General features: G+C 31.9%; 1 protein-coding gene and 1 long non-coding RNA gene across 6 annotated transcripts in view; one reads left to right on the forward strand and one right to left on the reverse strand.

Moving 5' to 3' along the window:
* LOC408824 (immunoglobulin-like and fibronectin type III domain containing 14) overlaps nucleotides 1-21,614 on the reverse strand; it is a 416,641-nt gene that overhangs the window by 79,828 nt on the left and 315,199 nt on the right. The gene's annotated exons all lie outside the window — the stretch shown is intronic.
* Nucleotides 1-21,614, forward strand: part of LOC113218793 — a 51,847-nt gene that overhangs the window by 10,501 nt on the left and 19,732 nt on the right. Inside the window, exons 3-4 of one of the 2 annotated variants that reach the window (XR_003304710.1) lie at nucleotides 17,160-18,099; nucleotides 18,814-21,561. This is a non-coding gene — a long non-coding RNA (uncharacterized LOC113218793). The remainder of the gene's footprint in view (nucleotides 1-17,159; nucleotides 18,100-18,813; nucleotides 21,562-21,614) is intronic. The other variant, XR_003304711.1, reaches the window with a different exon arrangement.

Below are 21,614 nucleotides of genomic sequence, written 5' to 3' on the forward strand. Positions count from 1 at the left end.
ATATATTTAGTATATAGCTTAGAGTTCGCTTATTTCCAAGATTCTACAAAAGCTATCCCTAGAAATTTGAACGGATTCAAGCGTATTAATACGAACTTCTACAAACTTCCATTTCGTTCTGATCTTAATACCACCCCTGACTTCTGAGGTAAACTAATTTTCTCTTTAGAACGTGCCGTGTAAGTTGGCACGAGGTTAAATAATGAACACGACAAAAATTAATAAAGTTTCTTCGAGTTAATTTTTTCCACGTTTTAATTAAACATAATTCTCGCGACTATATCAAATTAAAAAAAAAAATTGACAATCACGGTAGAAAAATTAGAATTATTCTGAATGATGAATTGAATAATCATATCTTCAAAAGTATTTCTAATAATAATATCTAATCTACAGAACAATGAACGTAAATAACAATTCCATTGTTTCTAGAAAGTTCATTTCGGATGAACACCAGAACGTACCAAAACTAGGTCCATTATATCACGAACCTAATCGCCTTAACTGCGTTGTTCAGAAACACCTATAAATGGCTAATTTGTATACATTTGTATACATTTTCAACAATCTATATACACTTCGTATATATCTCGAGCATTTCCAAATTGCTATTCGACCTCGTTCTCTCTGGAAATTCTAATCCTTGCTTTTAAGATAATCAATGTGATGATTTAAAAGTTACCTGGTATCCCAAAAATTTATCGAAAAGGATTTTTATTAATAGAGAACACATTACATTGATATAAAAAGATTAACAATCACACGAAACAATTAAATCCAAATTAAATTATAAAAACTTTATTATCACACAAAGAAGAATTCGATTTTTCAATCTAACCAAAACCTAACCCTCAAACCCTGTCCCATTAATATCAATCTTCGCAGAAAAGCTTCGTTTCTCTTACACCCTCAACCAACCACTGAAACCACTTTCGACGATGCCTTGGAAAATCTCTCTTACTCGGTTTTTCTCTAAACAAAACAATCGTTCTATCTGTAATTGATAACGACATCGACGTGTCGTGATTGTCAGCTAAACAAAACCAATTTCATTTGCGCGTGAAACGGAAATGGTTGAGCAGTATACGAAAGGGACATTTTTTCTCTCTTAAATAGATCGGAATTTCGAACAAAAATAAATCACTTGTGCAATTCGCCATTTGAAATTTATTATTTCATCATCGAAAATTTTATTAACTTCTCTCTGCTTGAAACGAAGATCTTTCAGCAAGAAAAGAATTGATCCATTTTAGAAAAATTATTTTAATTTTGTACTTTATATATACAAATAAAATTTTTGAAATTAACGAGCCATGTTCTTTAGCTTAGAGGTTGGATAGAATCAATCATTGTCTTGGAATTTTTAAAATTTGATTAATTGAACAACGAAGGAGAATATTTTAGTTATTGCAAATCGATTAATCTCGTTATTTTCATTCGTTGAGAAAACGGATATTCATAGTATGTTAAGTAAATTAGACTAAGTAAGGGAGAAAAAATTGATGGAAGAAAAAAAGGAATCGACTGTTCTCCGTCAAACAGTGAGGCATTTGCTAATGAATTTAAAGAGAACTCCTCTACGCCAATCTTCTGTTTTATTACGTTCCATTTCTATTTCATATTCCACTAACGTTTCTGGTCGTTTAGGACAGGATTAAAGGTTAATCCCAATTACACCCACACGAATAATATCCTTTATTTTCGTCGTTCGTTCATTCCTTTTCTCCACTGAAAATTTCTAATTGTACAGGGAATGTATCAAGGAAGATTGGTTGAAAATTTTGGACAAAAATCTCTACTTCCTAATGGAAAGCTCACTTAAACTTTTTATAATAAAAATATTATACGAATATAATTATTTTATGGTGTAAAGAATCATCAAATTTTTGATCATTTCTTCCATTAACATTTTGATCTTCAATATAAATCAACAACGAATCAAAACTTCTTTTTCAATTTAATATTACTTTATTTTACAAAAATCCATTTACATCGATTGTATTAATTCTCCAATAGAGCAACCATCCCGAATAGCGAATCCAGTCTTATTTCGTGGCCTAATTCGCCACCCCAAAATGGCTGAATCTTATGAAATTGGCCCAAACAGTACGCCCCAGTCTCGACTCGTGTTACACGCTCAGATACGGCTGCTCCGTGCACCCGTGTCTCCTATCTTGCGCTGCAAACCCACCTTAAAGCTCCGCATATGCATGCAGCTTCCGTAAATATGAATTCATTTCACCCTCACTGTATCGCGTATCTCTTGCACCGCCCTCTCCAACCCGTCTCTCTCCACCATCGTACGAGGTTTTCACGCCACCCTTCGTTGATTCCTCCTTCCAACCCCTTCTGTCTTCGTTTTCGTGCTCGTACCCACCGTTGTCATCGTGGGTTCTATCTCGATTCGCGCGTGCAACACTTCACTTGGCGTGGGCCCATCCCCTTCCTGCATTCTCATCTCTCCTCTCCGTGTTTGTCGACGAGATTTTTGTTCGATCTTTTGCGGAGGATGCTTCCCTCTTAAGTGAAAATGTACGTATAATTTTCGTATAGATTGATATTGATCTTCTGTGAAGATTGGTTCATTGGTACATTGATTTTTTAGTTGGTAAAATTAGATAAGTTTTAACCTCGATAATGATTCTATTTCTTCTGAAACAATCATGTTTGAGATAGATTGAATCAAAATTGAGTGAAAAAAGAAGATGGTTTTGTTCACTTTATTTGATTTTAGTTATTAAAACATTCGAATGGAATTCTCAATCTTAACTTAAACTTAAGTAAACTCTTCTGAGCAATCTCTTGGATAAAACACGTAGATAAATTGTTAAAATATTGTATTTTCCTATAGCATCTTTCTTAAATTTTCTCTAGAATCTTTTAAAAAAACTTAAACTTGCCAAACTTAATTATTATCATTTAATTTTTCTGCTTCGATCATATCAATTTCATATTAGACAATGATTCCCTCTTTTAATCGTAGCATACGCATATTTAATTACGAGAGATTATTGGTAGATCGATACACAGGGCGTGTCAGGCTTGATGTTGACAATATCCAGGTAATATAATTGTAATATATCATCCTTTGAAGAGACTAGTTGTAATATCGATGAACGTTGGTATACTTCGTTATGGATACAGCTTGTACACGAGGACTTCAAATAGCGCCTATGAAGTAGTACACTAATAATTAGACTATCCTATATTCCCTCTCATATTCGAATTTTTTAATTATTATAATTTATGATCTGATAATTAAATTAATATAATGATATGTATAGATAGAAAAATGAATGAAATAGAAGATTAAAAAACATTTAGTTTTAATAAGTAAACAAATCGGTAACAAAAATTGTTGAAACGATGATTCAATTCTGGGATTAAAATGAATCGATAAAAGATAACTGTGCGAATGGACAAAGGAATTCGCTTTAATAAACCCATAATTATCTACGATTTTAGCTGACCCGTATGTTAGCTTATGGAATATACGATTGAAACCCTGATTAACATACTACCGAATAATCAAACAGCGAATTAGCAATAAAGTCCGATGTAATTTAGCCATGAGCTAATATTGTTAAGTACATCTTTCCCCTTGATTGCAATCTCTCTCGTAAATTTTCACGATATTTAACGCGTTATTCCATGCAAATATATTACGGGATCGATGTTTTCCCCGCAATGTAAAATACGCAGAATTTCGTATTATCGTTGAAATTTATTCAACAATTGATAAATCATCGTTAATTTTTATTTGTTTATTTATTTATTTATTTTTTTTTTTTCGTTCGATAATTTTATTTTCATTCGACACGTAAAACAGCATTAATTTTTATTAAATTTCACCGTTGAATCGTATATTTTTGTTTCTCTTCGCCAAATATTATAAGATTTATTTTTTATCGTCGTGGAGAGGGATCATTTATGATCACCAATAGATTTACCAATGTTGAATTTGTCGATGATCAATGATCGAATTTGAAATAAAATAAAATAAAAATAAATAAAATTTAATATTATCTTACGCGGATTAATATTATTTTTTATATATTTTAATTAATGTACGGAAACAAAAGAGATCGCGAGTTATAAAATTTATAATTTTTAAAAATTTTATTTTCGAAGTATCAGCATGAACATTATTCTTTCAAGGGATTTGAAAAGACTGCGCTTTATAGGCGGACACCACTTTACGCGAAGAAAAGCTGATGTTATTTCGCAGTCACATGTTGTAGTTCAGCAGTTTGTTCCGTGAATTTATTCTTCGTAATATCACGTATTAATCAAGTCGGAAGAAAATTACTTTTTTAACGAGTCTCGTGCTATTTAAAATGCTGAAATAATTACAAAATTCTTTCTTCCCGTTGCAAAACCAATCGTGTAATACGAATGTAATGCTAAGTGCAAGATTTTTATATAAATTTATTTAGATTCGGAATATTATTAAATTAATGAGTGTACATTTGAAATATTGTAATCCTGTTCTGTACAATTTTACTTAAAGAAGAATGTTTTTAACATTTTATCTTTCCATGAAATTTTAACAACAAGAATAATTTACATCGTAAATGTATATTGCGGTATTAATTTTTTTTTATTAATAATAATGCGTGTGACGTAATATGAAATTAATGAAGGAAAAAAAAATTAAAAATTAAAAATTTATATTACGTGTACCACTTAATATTTCATACGCTATGATCATACAGGATATCATTATTTAATATTTAATCCAATGATTATATATAATAACTATTATTATATAATATTTAATACAATCATTACGCAGAGCAACTAATTATTATTTAATAATTAATATATTGCAAATTTGAATTCATAAAATGGTAAAATGAAGCTTCGATTATAATTACATATATAGTCGATAAATTTTCATTAAAATTTTAAGTTTTAAAATTCTTTCTTTCTTATTAAACTATCCTTACGGTTTCATATTTTATTTTAAATATATTTAATATTATCTAAGCTATATTTTACAATCAAAAAAAGTTTCTTAAAATTAAAATATTCCAAAATTATCCTCAAAGTATATAAAAGTATATAAAAATCGTTATGTAACGAACTGAAACTATCCAGGGGGTTCTATTCGCGAAATTTTTCCTGATATATATAAAAAAAAAAAATAATTTTTTCATCTCATTCAGAGCACGTGAATTTCAGTATTGGCTAAAAGTTTGTATCGAAAAAAAAAAAGAGAGAAAAAAATTTATCGATCAATGAAACGAAAAATATGACAAGATGAAATTATTATTATCTTTTTTTTTTTTTTTTAAGACATTCTTTCTTCGCGTTTAATTCTCAAACGTCTACTTCGCAGTCAATCCATCAAACTTTCAACTTTCAAAATTTTCTCACATCATCAACCATCCCCCTATCGACATAATTTTCATCACAAGCCATCGAATCTCCAAACAATAGCTCCTCCAATCACCGAACTTTAAATTCTACACGGTCCACCCTCCATCCAAGGTGAATTCCTCCATTTTCTCTCGACTGCACCCGTACAATACTGCAAAATGATCCCTCCCATAGAACACACCAGAAATGTCGAAATGTCTCTTTTATCCCTCCAACGAGCTACCTATTCCGAAGTTCATGCTAATAAAGTTACAACCACTAATAAAACCACGTGTCCTCTCCTCGTGAAAAGTTCATCAAAGCGCGTATCGGGGACGATTATATTGCAAACCATCGGTCCAAAATCAAATTTTTTGGCTTCGTCGTTCGATACGAAGCCTGTGACGCATACGACTTTTTCAACGTTTTTTATTACATTTCCTTTATTTTTTTTTTGGATTTTTTTTTTTTTTAACCGTTAGTAGAATCGCTATTTTCATGTATCGTTTACTCGGGACGAAGAGAATTTCTCGTTAAGGTCGTTTAATTAATTTTGATTGTTTGGTTGGATTGTAGAAGAAATATAATCTCGTCGTTAAGCAGTTTGTTTTGGGGAGTTGTCAGGAAATTTTTATTTAATTTGTACTATTAAGTAACCAAGAATGTTTTATCGTTTTTTTGTCGTGGGAGAAAGAAAAAAAAAAAAGACGCAATGAAGAAATGTAGGAATTTTTCGTTGAAATTTGCTCTATTCTTTGGTTAAATTTAATTGTACTGCACTAGTGACATTTCATAGATTTGAAAAAGAGATAGAGATTTTTCTTCATCATTTTGAAATATTAGAATACTTAGGAATTTTAAAATAATTTCTTTCTAATATCCATTAAATATTTCTATCATCCAAAGTTTCGAGTAAAATATTTCGCGTTTTATTTGATAAAAATAAAACATATTCCACGAATGATTTAGAATTCGCAAAATGTAAAACGATTATTAAAATTAATAAACGGAACGTCGATAAATTCTTTTTACATAATTGAAAATTTCAACATTAACAAAACATCCATCAGAACCGTTAATTAATAACTTGTTGCCACAGTTATTATTTATTTTTAAACACACGCGTATACCCGAATCGATAATTCGCCAATTTATTTGATCGAATATCCGAGATTGTCATAAGGCAACAGATTGTATTTATTCGATTCATTATTCATTCATCCCATTGTTTCCACGGTATCTAGATAATCGTTTTGAACGTGTGAATAATTAGAAACAAAGGCAAAACACGACAAAGATAGAATCTTTCGTAAATTTATCGAGCGAATTATTCATCGAATAAACGATGAACGTTAAATTAATTGTCAAACAGAAAAATCTATTCCCTTAATTATTTTCATGATCCGTGGCAAAACGCGAGATGAATAAAAAATGTTTTGTAAATTTTTCATAAATAAATCATTTACCTCGATACAAAATTAAATACATGATATTAGAATCGATTATTAATATCAGAGTGTAATATTTAATAATAATTGATACAAAAATTTCAATAAATTAATCTTTCGTCGAGCGAATTTTATTTATCGGTCGTTTAAAATGAATCAGAAAATCAAAAAGAAAATTATTCCCAATCAATTATTTCCACGATCCATAGTCCAACATTTCGCGTCTTCCGTTTGCTTATTCCGGCCGCGTGACCGAATCCTCCTACTTCCTGTTTCTCGTACAGCTCGATACCTCGACCTATCGAGCTTATTAATCGATCTATTGGCTTCTGTCTCCTGGATCGTTCGGCCAATGATCCATTGATGCTCTCGACGTTGATCTAGAACCTCTGTCCGTTTGATTCCTCCCTAACGAATCGTCGGAAATGCGAATACCTGATGAAGTTTCGACGTGAAGGGAACCGGATGAAAACGAGAATCCACGTGAGAATCCATGTAACTATCTTGTTGACCCCGATACGATACGTCTCTAACATCTACAAAGAGTGAGTTTGCGTGTAGATTTTGTTGTTTCGACCAGAGAACATTGATTAATATGCTGATTAACTTGTTTTGAAATTAATAATTGAAATAATGGGAAATTTCACTAGTTTCTTTTTACAAAGGAATACGGTTGTGTGAGAGAAAGTTAATCGTATATTTATAGAAATATTAGAATTAGAAGAGAAATAATAGCTGTGGATATTCATTTATTTATAGTTCGAAATGTTTATTATTTAATGGATGGAAAACAAATTTTCATTTAAATTTTATCTCTTCAATTATGTTATGTATAAGTTTTATTAAATTTATCGATAAGTTACATATGTATATACAATGATTGTTTTGAAGAGATTGTGTGAAGAGGATTAGTTTGCAGTTCTGATAAAATGTTTGGAAAGTATCGATTTAGCGGTTTCAGGAGTGGGAAAGTTTCCGAGATTGAGAATTCTGGACTCGAATTAGCCCTGAGTTTTAAACATCGAAGAATGTTGATTCTGATAATATTTGAACGGAGAATATTGTGTTAATCACGAGACTATGATCATTATCAATTTTTTTAAATTGATTCTCGAATTGAATCTCATTTTCGAGTATAATCACAGTTGTTTATTCAATCTAAAAGATAATCAAAATAATCTTTATAAACCATCTTCGTTTTTATAATTGTATTATATCAACAAAAAATAGAAACTTCTAATATGCAAAACGAATATGTCAAAACGAATAGTTAGGAAAAAAGATGAAAACATTAACCATCATCATTTTATGCTCCTCTGTATAATACACTTTCATTAGAATTTTCCCTTGATTTCCCTTGATTAATTTAAAATGTATTCATGGGTCAAGGTCATTTATTCTCCAATATTCTTATAACGGTGAAAAAGATGAAGGAAGCTCGTAGATTAGGAAGACAAAAAGAATATGCTGTCTTAGAAAGAAGAAAACAGTGTATTGTCAAAAAAAAGATAGATGAAGATTCTTCTTCTCGTAAAGAATAATGAAAAAGAAGTATACCCATCTCTTTTGATATTGAATAATCTTTATTGAATAATCTAATTTACTTTCTTCCCTCGAAGAACGTACAAAGATTTTTTTTTTTTCAACGTTTAAAATCACAAAAATATCGTCGCATTGAACGTGTTAAGCGAGCTGAAAATTCGAAGAACTCGTCCCTCGAAACAAATTAATTTCCACGGGTTGGTAGACAACCCTTTTTCTTTTTCACCCTCCTCGTGCAAGGCCGTCGTCACACGCGTCGTACAAATTTCGAAGGCCATAGACATCCCCCCGCGAACGACGAAGGTGAAGAACAGAAGAGTCGCAGCGTTAACGAAGACGCGTTTCAAAGTGTCTGCGCGTCGCGTTGGGGGGTTGAAAACGCACGGTTCGAAAGTAGAGGGTACGCGGCGACGGAATAAACGAGGATCCGCAGAACGAGTTTCGTTCGTCGTGCGAGCACTCGGGCCACCACCCTCCACTCCTTTTCGCTCTCTTTCATTTGTCTCGCGTCGAGTGGCTGCCGACCTGATCCCAATTAAAGCGAACAGATAGACGGAGGGGGGGTGCTCGAAGGGGATGGAAGTGGTAGCGACCTTAAAACGGCGAGATCGTCGCGTTAGATCTGGATTCTTTTGAATTTACGTGGATGGAGCTTTTGGTGGGCGGAAATTTGTCGTTTGTGTTGAAACAAGGGTGAAAATTAGGGTGAGGGGGAGATGGATGAGGTATTATAATTTAGAAGAATGTTTATGCAATTGTTCTATAATTTTTTTTTTTTTTTTTTGAGACAAGAAAATCGGATAATAAGTTTTTCGAATCTCATTGCCTTTGAATTGTAAAAGGATTACTTTTTAGGTTGAGATATGTAAAGTCAATGTTATGAGTTTTTTTTTTTTTTTTTTTTTTTGAGAAATTTGGTTGATATTTTATTTTGGATCTTTAAAATATAGTAAGATTTATTTTTTTATTCAGAAATATTCTTTCTTGGCACTCTTTTATTATTTATCGTTATTTCAATATTTATATGCTAGAAAAGATTTCGAAGCAAGTATTCTGCATAAAAATGTATTATTTGAAAAATTTTGCCTTTTATTTAGTCATGATTTCCGCGAATCTTTGAATTTTTCTTTTAGTAGATTCTTCGGAATAACGAACAACCGATTCTCGAAAGAATCCATCCGATAAATTCTCTTAAAGAAAATATTCTGCTTCCTTCGCACGAATTCTCAAAGAGACAAAAGATCTTCACAAACATATATTTCTATTCAAAGATAAAAATAGTTAATGCTCGAACAGTTTCAATCAGCTGTGTTTCTTTTTGGAAAAAAAATTTTTGACAGAAAAAAATATATAATTAAATAGAGAACCATTTATATCTAAATTTGTTTAATTCCTCAAAATGACAACTTTTTACAAAATCGATATTCATAATTTTTCCATGAAATAAGAATGATTACTTTATCGAATAAAAATCTGTTTTCTTGTATTTTCTTTTCTTTCTTTCTTTTTTTTTTTTTTTTTCCAATATGAAACTTTGATTATCCAACAAAGAACAAACTGAAAATGAGAAAAAGTGAGGAGAGAACTATGCTAATTTATTCTACCTTTTTTTTTTTTATCCTCTTTCATCTCTTGCATTAGAATTCTTCCCCGCGAATATCACATGAAATTTCGAATTGGAAGGATGAAATGTTACCGGTATCCGCGGTGAAATTTGTTCGACGAACTTTTGGTCGCGTTTTCACCTTTCTTCCCCGTTTGCGGCTTTCATCTTTGACCGCACATATTTTCCAGGGAACGGGCGCACCACTGACGTTCTGGTTTAAACGTGGCATACGTTTCTGAGTAATTGTGCCAACTTCGGCCATTAGGTCTTGTAATTAGTCCCCCTCCTCCCTCCATGTTCGTTACAGGGTTACGTACGGATTAATTCGAATCGTTACCAGTGTGCATGGTACGAAGATACTTTTGTGAACAAAATTCACAATAGAAGAACAATGAAAAAAGTGAGAATTTTTTTATTCTTAATTTTTTAAGGGTTTTTTTTTCTTTTTATTTTCTTTTTATTTTTTAAGAATATCAAGTCTGTAAAAAAATTGAAGATTTTGGGAAAGAATGTAATTTGTTTCATCATTATGATCGTAAGGAACGAAATTTTAATATAAATTTATTTGATGTTAAGTATAAAGTATAAAGTTAAGTATATCTCACTGATTTTAATTTTAATATTTAATGCGAATCAAAGTATAATTTTAGTATTATTTTTCAATGAAGTATATTGTTTTTTTTTTTTATAACAATTTCCTCTTTTATTCAAAGTATTATTTTACTTAAAAGCATTTTTTTTCTTTTCTCTCGATGATAAATCAATAAAAATTACAATGTACAATTAATTTTAAAAATTGCACGGATTTCGTTCTTTACAAGAAAAAAAAAAAAAATTCAAATTTGTCTCAATTTCGAAGTTTCTTTTACTTGTTAATTCTAAGCTAATAAAGCTTGAAAAATTAAGCTTAAGCTGAAAATCCAAGTTTTCTCGAATCGTGGAACTACGGTTCCACGTAAGAATCGAGTCGGTGAACTTAAAACGAACTTAAATTGTCGAATCCCAGAAGGGAAGCTAGTACGGTTATTATTCAACGGCATGGCACATTTCGTTTCCGCGATCCAGTTTCGAAGTTGGAAAGAAAGGGAGAAGAGAAACTAGAAGGATGAACACGAAGAGGGACAGAGAAAGAAATCTTATTGTCCCAGAGGTTTTCCACGGGATCAGTCAATCGAGGAATCTTACTTTTGAATTTTTTTCTCTACAGTTGAACAAATGAGAGAGATTGAAAAAAATGACACGAGAGTAAGAATATTTTAATAAAAAAATTGAATTGTGTGAAACTTAGAAACTGGATTGTAGACAATTTAAGCATTAGAGATTAATTTCGAATAATTGATATTTACATATTTTTTCATTATTTATCAATTAAGAAATTAATCGTGACTTTATTTAAACCAATTAATCAAAAATTCGCACAAGATAAAAAATATTCATTATTTATTAATCACATCATTTTTATTTTATGTTCTTACTAATTACTTTTTATTAAAAGCATTACATTTGTACGTATCATCTCGAAATTTAAGTTTGAGCTAAACTCATATATCTGGCAAGGTCTAGAAAACTTGGCTTATGAAATCCAACTTACTTAGCAACTAAGAAGGTCATTCTCATCCCACTAAACACTTCACTTTCACAGTTCGCGTCAGTTTAAGTCAGAAGCTCGTCAAGTTGATTTCTGCCTTCAAACTTTGTTATAACTCGTGTTATAGCAAGAAACTGTTGTTGGGAAATATATTTATTGTTCAAACTTGAAAACTAATTTTACCCTCGTCTGAATTTCATGGAAACACTTTCAGTCAGAGTGTTGAACCGCCTCGATCGTATTCCGATTTCGTTCGATCAAAATAAAATTGGATTTTTCTATAGAATTTCGAGAATTTGAAATATTTAGAGTATCGAGGATTTTAAAATATCGAAATCTAAGTTTGAAATATTTGAAAAAAATTACTGTTATTAATTTCTAAGTGCTAAAGTTACGATGAAAACTAATCTATCGAAAATCGGAAACATAGGAATATAGATTGAAAAAATACAGAAATGTTGGAAATGAAAATATGGAAAACTGAGATATCGCGAAAATTAAACTGTCCAAAACTAAAAATCTCGAAAATTGAAATATCAACGATGAAAATATCGTACAACGTGGGGGATAAAGAAATAAAACAAAATATCGAAAATTAAAATACCGAAATTATCAAATGAATTAAAGTATTGCCAGTATTGGGAGAAATGATAAAAATTAGCGTTGTGATCCAAAATAGATTTAAATTTTTCAGAAAGGAATTTTCTCTCGCCTCTTCATCTCCAAAAACGATAAATCTCATAAAAAAAATCAGAAGATCGAATAATCGAATCAAAGTATCGTATCAGGAACACATCTCACAAGTAGAGAAGATTTATTTCGATCGGTTTAAGGGAAGAGAAAAAAAAATGTTTAATTCATGATGGCGGTAATTTAGCAAATGCACGATGCTTGGTTACGTCCCGCGCGAATCTCACATTTCCATAATTATTTCAAGACTCGAAGGCTTTATAAATCGATTACGGCCGATAGAATGTAAATTGTCGAATAAGACTGGCAAATCTTGATCGTTTCGCATTACGCCACTTCTTCTATTTTTCTTCCCTTCAATTTTATTCTTCTTCATATCCATCTTATTCCTTTTCCCCTTCGTTTCATTGTACAATATTCATTCCCGTCTCCCTCTTCTTATATTTCTTTATTTTTCTCTCTGTTTTCTCTATTTTTTTTCTTTCTATTTATGTTTCTTTGTTTGTGCTTTCTCATATTTTCATTCATACTACACTTACTATTTTCTTCTTTTCTCTCATCTGTTTATTTTCTCTTTCTCTTCCTTTTCATTGTAAATTAATATTGTACTTTATCTTTTTCTTATTTTCATTCATAACGTTTCTTTCCACTTTACATTCCGATTTTATTTTCTTTTTCTTTTTTTACACGATTATTTTATAGATAAAATATATTAATTCCTTTTTTTTTTTACATTATTTCTCTTTTCCTTTGTAATTGGTATATATTTTTCTCTATCATTCTTACCCTCGCTCTCTTTTATTTCCATCACTTTCCCTCGTTTCTTTTTTTCATATTCTTTAATCATTTTTTTACTTTCATTCATAGTCTTCCCTCTTCTATTTATTTAAACTCTTTGCATTCCACTCTCATTTCCCTCTTCCATTTCCCTAGTTCACGACTCGTTTCCGCCGTGATTCCTCCACTATCTCAGGTGGTATCTAGTTAACGTTGCACTTCTCGTTCGAATTCCTCGTTCACGACGTGCTTCGTAGCTCGAATGCTATATTAAACTGTCTAAAGATCTTCTCGTGTCGATTTGATCGTGTTCGACGTGTCTTATTTCCAACTCGAGAAAGGGAAAAATCGACTGGAATTCGAAGCAGAGATTCTTATAGCTTTTTAAGCTTTACTTTTTTTTTCACGTTTCTTTTTCCAGTCAGATATCGAATATGATCAGAAAGAAAAATGTATATAGAAAAGAGCCTTTTATCTCTCAAATTAAAATATTGTTTGAAAATTGTTTTTTTGGTTCCGTCGTCATCCAATAAGAAATTTCTTTTGTGCAATGAGTTGTATGTAAATCAATGTATACAAAGCAAATTTTTGCAAACATAACGATATTAAATTTTTTAGCATTGAATTTATTCAGGTCATTGGAAATAATCATTTTTATAATTGTATTTATCCAAAATACATTTATAAATATTAAACTGAGATGAATAATGATCGAATATATTTGAAAATCCTCAAATTAAGCATTTTTTATCCTGCTTAAATTACACAAAAAAAACTTACTATATAACGAAATACATATATTAATAAATAATCTTTAATTTTAGTAAATTTTCAGAATGCATGGATCAAAGACATAAGTCTGTTTAATAATTTAAATATCTCGAGATAATAAAAATACAGGAAAATTTATCATAAAATTCTATTTCCAAAAATACTTTATCTTTTCGTTCTGTTAGAACACCTTTCTTTCGAAATACAGTCAAAGCAACCATTATCCTCTCCATTATCCCTAAAAGCTTTCTTGGCGCGATCTTCCCCCGGTTTTCAAGAAAACACAAAGTCGAGCGCAATCTCTTTCTCGCCAGGATAATCATCGCGCCTCTAATTACCTTATCAAACGACCACAGCCATTTTCCAAGGGATTCCAATTATTTTCCCTGTCAATATTTCCCCTTTCTCTTTCAAAAAGCCTGATTTCAATGAGAAATATCATCAGAAAGATTTATCTTTCGTTTTAATTAATCTGCTACCTAAACTTTTGATACTTTTGTCAGTAATAAAATTTAATAGAATCATTCGGTGATTCGTTTAATGATTCAGGATTGAACTGAAATGAAAAGAAGGAACGATCGTTTTGTGTAGAATAAAAATAAAATTTCAAAATCTTATTTGAGAAATAGTTTATTGTAAATAACAAACTTCTCTTTGTTTAGAAGCACAAGATTTTAAAATTAGGAAATGTATAAGGTAAAAAATAGAGGATTGCAAACTCTGTTTTATAAAAAGAAACATATTTTCAAACTATCCTAATTTCTATAACTATAGTTTCCAATGATGTGCCATCCTTCCAATCAGCTTTGGCCAGTAATATTGAAACATTGCCTCTATTATTTAATATCCCTCTGAGAGGAATTTTGTCAACGACTCAATATTGCTAGAACATATTCATATAAAAATAATGAATTTGCATAAACAAGCGCGATCCATCTTTCATCTTATTGGACCACGTGTGACAAGGATTGAAAAAAAAATATATCCGCGGCAAGTTTCGCGTTTTTAATATTCGCGCATATCAAACGATTTTTGAAGCAACCAACCGCAGTCTGTTGTATCTATTCAATTTCGTTTCGAAGTTCGCCCATGGCTATCGTTTTATTCGGAACTTTTATTAGAGAGCCGTTCCGTTTCGAGAAATTTCAATTACTCATGGACCATGGCCGGCTGGTGAATTTGCTGAAATCGCGTTTTTTTTTCGTGTTTCTTTGACGCCAGTCATTTAGGCCATCGATCATTCGTTTAATAGAATTTCATTTTTCTTACGTTTTGAAAACTCGAGATGAGAATATAGGATCTGCCTAAAATTACGATTTGATTACGATAATTTTTTATTTCTTAAATATTTATACGTCACGAAATATTGGCACAATTCTTCAAATTCTGATAAGTTTGCATAAGTTGTTGTATTGGAAAGTTTCAAAAATATCATAAAGATTGATCATCCATTCTTACGTTTATATAACTTATGGATTTCACAAAGATATTTGTTAACAATCCTGATGTTTCTTGGATAATTGAGCGATTCGTGCGAATAATTATCTGAAGGTACAGTTAACAGTAATGGACCACGTAATCTGGAGATTGGAATTGTGATTTCTGGTCCCAGGTTTCAAACACCAATCAGAAATTTATCCTTATGTCCTCGCGATCAGCGAAAAATTGTAATGGCCTAACTTTTCCTCGTGTACTGGAACCATCGAAATTATTTTTATACGGTTATTTTCGAGCAAAAATTTTAGATTTAGATCGTCAGATATTGGATTCCTTTTTCCCTCCCCCTTCTCGCGAGAGAGAAATCGAATTCGCCACAAGGGGCGAATTTTATGGTATTTGCGGAGGATTTAATTGCACGGGAAAAATTGAAAGAAGGAAAGATTTCAATTGTTTTGGAAATGATGAGTTTGGGTTTATATTTTACGTTTATGTTTGTGAGCTCGGTCGATTTTGAATTAAATCTGAATTTTTATCAGACGTGAAAATATAGAGATTCGTTTAAAAAACATCCATAATTTTGAAACGTCGAAAAATGTAACTCGGAGAGAAAATTTTTTGGTCATCATAAATAATATTTCCCTTTAATTTCTTTTTTTTTTTATTATCGAAATATTTATTTAAATATATAAAGTTTAAAATATTTTTTCACGTATTTTGTCCTGTTTGAATAAATTAAATTTAACAGTAACTAATATATAACATTATAACATTTATAAAATATATTTAACTACATTTTCTGCAGTTTCTCTTTTTGTTTCCATATTTAAAAAAATGGAAATTTGAAACAATATCCATCATAAAATATTATAAAATCAATTACAATTATTTCGAAAAGATGGAAAGAAAAACTTTAATAAAAATATTCTCAACTTAAATTCTTCGTATATTTCACATTTCAAAAAGAGAAAAAGAAGAAAAAAAGAAAGCAATATAATTCTACTTCCACAACTAATCTCCATCAAAAAAGAAAGATTCCTCCAATTTCACAGTCGCATCGCAATTCTCGTTTCCACGAATACTCATATAGTTATTAACGAGCCACGAGAAAATTAAATACCCGCCCTCGTTTCATCTATTCCCAGGGTTAATCGTGTTCACCCCCGCCACCATTTAAAATTTCCCTCTTTTCGGTTTAATTCCCCCTCCTCCTCAGAGCAAGGCTTCAGACGCGACGATTATCATTCGGATTGTTGTTCTTCCATTAACGCTCCACGAATTTAAACACCGGCTTGATTTTATTATATTCGCGAAATTCCTCGCCCGAGGAATCATCTCCTTTTTTTTTTCTTTAATCAACGATCCATCTTTCGATCTCTCTCGATCGATCGATCGTGTAAATCGGTTCGAATCCACGTATCTAATGAATTTTAATATCCGAATTATCCAGAGATCGGGATTTATCGCTCCATCGAAAAGATAAACAGCGTGGATTTATTAACGTCACGTCGAATCCACGCCAATTTCCTCTTTCCTCCTCCCTCTTTGCCCTCGTTTTCCAACTATACCTTTTTTTTTTCTCCGCTTCCATTTCTTTCTCTCTCTCTCTTCGGTCGTTTTCTCCTTCTTTTTTTTTCGCTCTTCGTGCGTTCGTTGTTGTTTCGAGCGGCGAAATTGGCCCCCTCCCCCCTCCCTATGAAAGTCTCGCAATTTATCGTCGCATCGAGGGGGTAACGGGACGCGAATTTTTCATCCCCTGGCGCTGGTTCGTGATTCGAGCGGATCCACGTGATCTACGAATTCTTCTTTCTGATCGCTCTTTGATGGCATCGAAACGTCGACGTTCTCGCATCAATAATCCTTTGTCTAGAAATTGCGAGATCTTTTTTTTTCTTCTTTCTTTCTTTTTTTTTTTAATCTTTATTTATTCTTTTTTCAGGGAGAGAGGAGCGGTTCTGTCGCGCGAGTTTTTATGCGGTTGGCGCGATGGAGAATTCGAGTCGAGAATTTTTAACGCTTTTTTGAATGTCGATGGCATATTGTGGCGTGAACACGATTTGCTTTTATGGAATAATATATACGATCGAAATGCACGTAATATAGATGAATTTCTACGACTACACTTCTTGTCTCGATTATAAATTAACACGTGATATTCATTTTATCAAATTTTATTCAATATTAAATGTATCATTTCAAAACATATAAAAATTCTAAATCAGATCCAAAGAGATACAAAGACGAAGAAACATCGTATGAATCGAGAAGAGAGCACCGAATTAATTCCACCCCTTTATCAACATCCTCGAAGAAACAATAAGCGCGAGAATTTAATCGCACATCGGTGAACAACGATTCTTCGATGTTCTACGGGAAGAGGGAATGGACGTTGAATTAACTTCACCCTGAAGAGAGAAAGAGAGGAAATCAAAATCTCGGCACGAAGATCCTTGAAAGACACTCGGCCGTTAACGCCTCTCGGAACTCCGACAGTCGACAGTCCGAAGAAACATCGCGGAAGTCCGAGATCCTGCTTAAAACTTTCCCTTCTGCTTCGAGAACCGGATCGGGGAATTTCCATTGGGGGTTGAATTTTTCATCGGGAACAAAAGGATCTGGTCTCCCCGGGTTTAACGAATTAGCGGATTTTCGTTGTCCAATCTCCGCGTCTCGGGCCGGAAATGTTACGTGAGCCGCCGAATTATCCACGTTCGAATGCCGTAATTATCAATTAGCATGCGTATCGATATCGTGTTGCAGCAAATAATCCAAAATGAATTTAATCAGCGAAATGACGAGGCGTGGAAGATGGCAAGGAGGGAAGGGATTTATGAATGTTCGATCGATAAGATTTTCGAAGAAACAAGCTTTCGAGATTGGTAATTAAATATTGATAATCAAATTGATTTTTAATTATTGAACTACATCTGTGTTTCTTCAAGAAAGAAAGAGTGAAAAAGTATTTTTATCATTGATCATTCGTCAAATCAAAGAAACGTAATGGCGGAACAATGAGATTCCCAAGTTGGAAATCTGTGAGGATTCGCTATTATATCAAGAAGATCTCTGTGCGCCGGGGGTAAAAGCAGTAGATGATCGCTTCCCTTCAAAAGGAACAAGAAATATTCACTCGGGACTCTTGTAACCCCATTACGTTTAGATACTGTGCTTTGTCAGTCATCAGATCTTTTGTTCACGGATCGCGATCGCTTGCTCAAAGAAGTCGAAAAATGGAGAATCTCTGCCTCTTGCTTGTTTCGAAACGTTTTTGAGAATTAGCCTTCGAGACACGTTTATCGAACGAATTGTTTCGAAAATTAGGAATCCGATTTATTTCGCTCCTTCTTTTTTTTATTCTTCTTGATAATGATAAAGAAAATGATAAAGAAAATAATTTACATAAAAATTTAAATGACTGTTGATTCGAATTCACGTAATTTCAAAATTCATTTGTTCTTTCTCGTGCATGAAATTTGATATTTTCTGTCTTTTATGGACTTGTAAAAATTTTTAAATTTTAGAGAAAACTTCATAGATATTTTTATCTTAAAATTGATACATTTTATAATTTTAATTCTTGTTTTAATTTCTAGAAATCAGTCCTCGAATTTCATCATTATCGATACCAAGAAAATAAAAAATTCATCAAGTATGAAATTATCTACGACTTTATAAATACAACATATTTGCTACCTCGTTTTTCTCATTTCATTTCTTTATTCTTTTTGCCGATTTAATTAAGACGTCTTGCAAAATGAAAACACATTTTTCAGTCAAAGCAAAAATCTTTTAATTACTACATCTTTTAAACGATGTTTGATCCATCGTAAAGATATGTTCTTGAAGAGGAATCTCGTTTAAATATCTCCGGATACCATTACTTTTTTTTTTCCTTATTAAAAATTACAAGGGAAATGCGTATTTTCTTATTATTTATTTATCATTTAATTTAAAATTTATTATTTTGTCCTTCTTCGTAACGTATTATGAAATTTTATTTGTGAAAAGAAGAAAATGTGAAAATTTTTAAGGTCGAGTTTACTATCTTCTCCGTATATTTCTCGCGGAATTATTCTAAAATTATTCTTGGTGTACTTTGTTATGTTTTATATACGAATGAAACCACGTCGAAATTAGAATATTTTTATAAAAAATTGGACAAGAACCTTTTTTAAAAATTTAAAGATAATATTTTCAATGCTGAGTTTTCCCCTTGCAAAACTTTTGATATTTTTATTCCAATATCTAATATTATCGAATAACAATTCGTTGATTGATAAATATTAATGAAAAATCGAATAAATCACAAATTATTTACATCAAATAGAACAATCATTATAAAATATACAAAAATTTATAAGTAAAAAACTAATTTACTTTGCCAAACTATTCAACTTATTAAATTTCGCTAATAATATTATCCCAATTATCCCAAGAGGACTTTGAAATTCTAATACATTCAAAATTCCATTGAAATTTCAACTTACGATATCCTATTTACATCTACAACATTTATTGAACCCACATAGGCACAATTTATAGTGTCAAATCATTATCCATGAAACGCCATTCAATTCTTCAACCCCTCTCCAAAGATCCGCTGGTACCACGATTATGTGGGTCCTTTTCATTAACAGGCCACGTGCAATCCCTTCTTGGAAAAGAATAGAAGAAATCGAACGAGAGTCACATGATTGTGGGTTATGAAATTCGCATGTCACACTTACAAATTAAAAAAAACAGCTGTCTACCATTACTTCAACCCTCGTACACGAATCTCCATTCTATATTGTATACATCATAATACACTTTATTAAGGAAGGAAGACACTGTATCAACGCATTCTGATCTCGAGCACCTCGTAATTGCTATTTACGACAATCAATCATCTTCTTTTCTATACTCGATCTCCGTCTTAATTCCACAGACTAAGAATAACAATCTATTTTGCTTTTTCCTCTTTCTCTTCATCTTTGCTCAATTTTGTTTCGTATCAATTAGATTTTCTCTCCTACTAAATCGAATTTTTCTGCGATGATAAATTAAAGAAAATAGGTATTAAGATTTTTTTTTTTTTAAATGGAATCGATAAATCGAGCCATCTTTCAGATATCGATATTCGAAGTATCTATATATACGTGTTCATATTAAAACCGAGAAACTTCCAACCATTTCCATTAAGAGACCCCGTTTCGTTTTCATCGAAATCGAGGCGAGATTAATCCCGCCGATTATTGTGTACCAAATGGATATTACATCGAGCAGGAATATTTAACTTATTCAGAATGTTCCTACAGCTCGATGAACTTAATTTATTAAACGATGGGTGGCATCGACGCGAGATACTTTCACGGAGACTTATCGTCGCGGATTAAAAAAAGAAAAAAAGCGATACGGGATAATCCGAAATAATGGATTAATCGTGCTAAGTGAACGTAAACTCGAAACCTGCTCATTTCTCGAGGAACCATCTTCGAAATGCGATTAGTTCGTGATGGAGAACTATAAAAAACTTCAATCGACGAAAAGAATTTTTTATGATGAAATTTAAGATCGAGTGATAATAGGAAGAGAGAGAGAAAGAAAATTTAAGATTTATTGGTCGAATTTTTCCAAAGATATTGGAAAGCTATAAATCTTGAAATTTGAATTAAGATATTCGATAGATTAATAAAAAATTTTATATAATATATAAATAGAAAAAAGAAGTGATAAAGAGAAGAGCAAAAGCAAAAGAGAGAAAAAAAAGATTAGTGATTTCTAAATCACACTGAAGATCACATCATCAAAGAGTGCTCGAGATCTCTTGCCAAGATTGACCTCGTGACATAGGCTGCGTCATAATCCACTCTGGTTCTAATCGTGGCGATTTCGCGAAGAAGACTGTACTTGACACCCAGCTCGACAAATTAATTATGCATTCTATCAAGAGGAGCAAGAAAGCAAGCGAACGAGCGGAGAATGGCGAATTGGAGGAAGAGGGAAAAGGAGGACAAAGAAAAAAAGGAAAATAAAAAGAAGCTGTCGAAAGGATCCGAAGTTGGTTTTCAACGCTTCTTTTGCGGTTGAAAATCGTGTTATTCGAAGAAGTTAAACGAGGATGAATAACATTTTAATTGCCTCGATCAAATTAGACGTTTGCTCAACGTAGCGAGTTGAACGGTAAAAGTGGTGTGTGTGGTGTTCGAGTTTATGGTGTTGTGTTGCGTGTTTAAATTTTCTGCGGAGAATGCATGTTTATGGAACTATTTTGGTTTGGCTGGCTTCAACTGGTTAATTTGGGTAAAATGGAGGAATTTTACGAGGATGCATAAGTTAGTAGGTGTTGGAGAATTTATGCGGTGAGTCGTTTTGATGAAATTTATTTTGCATCTTTGAGTAATTTCTTATTCAG

This window comes from Apis mellifera, linkage group LG5, assembly GCF_003254395.2.
Source record: "Apis mellifera strain DH4 linkage group LG5, Amel_HAv3.1, whole genome shotgun sequence".
Lineage (NCBI taxonomy): Eukaryota > Metazoa > Arthropoda > Insecta > Hymenoptera > Apidae > Apis > Apis mellifera.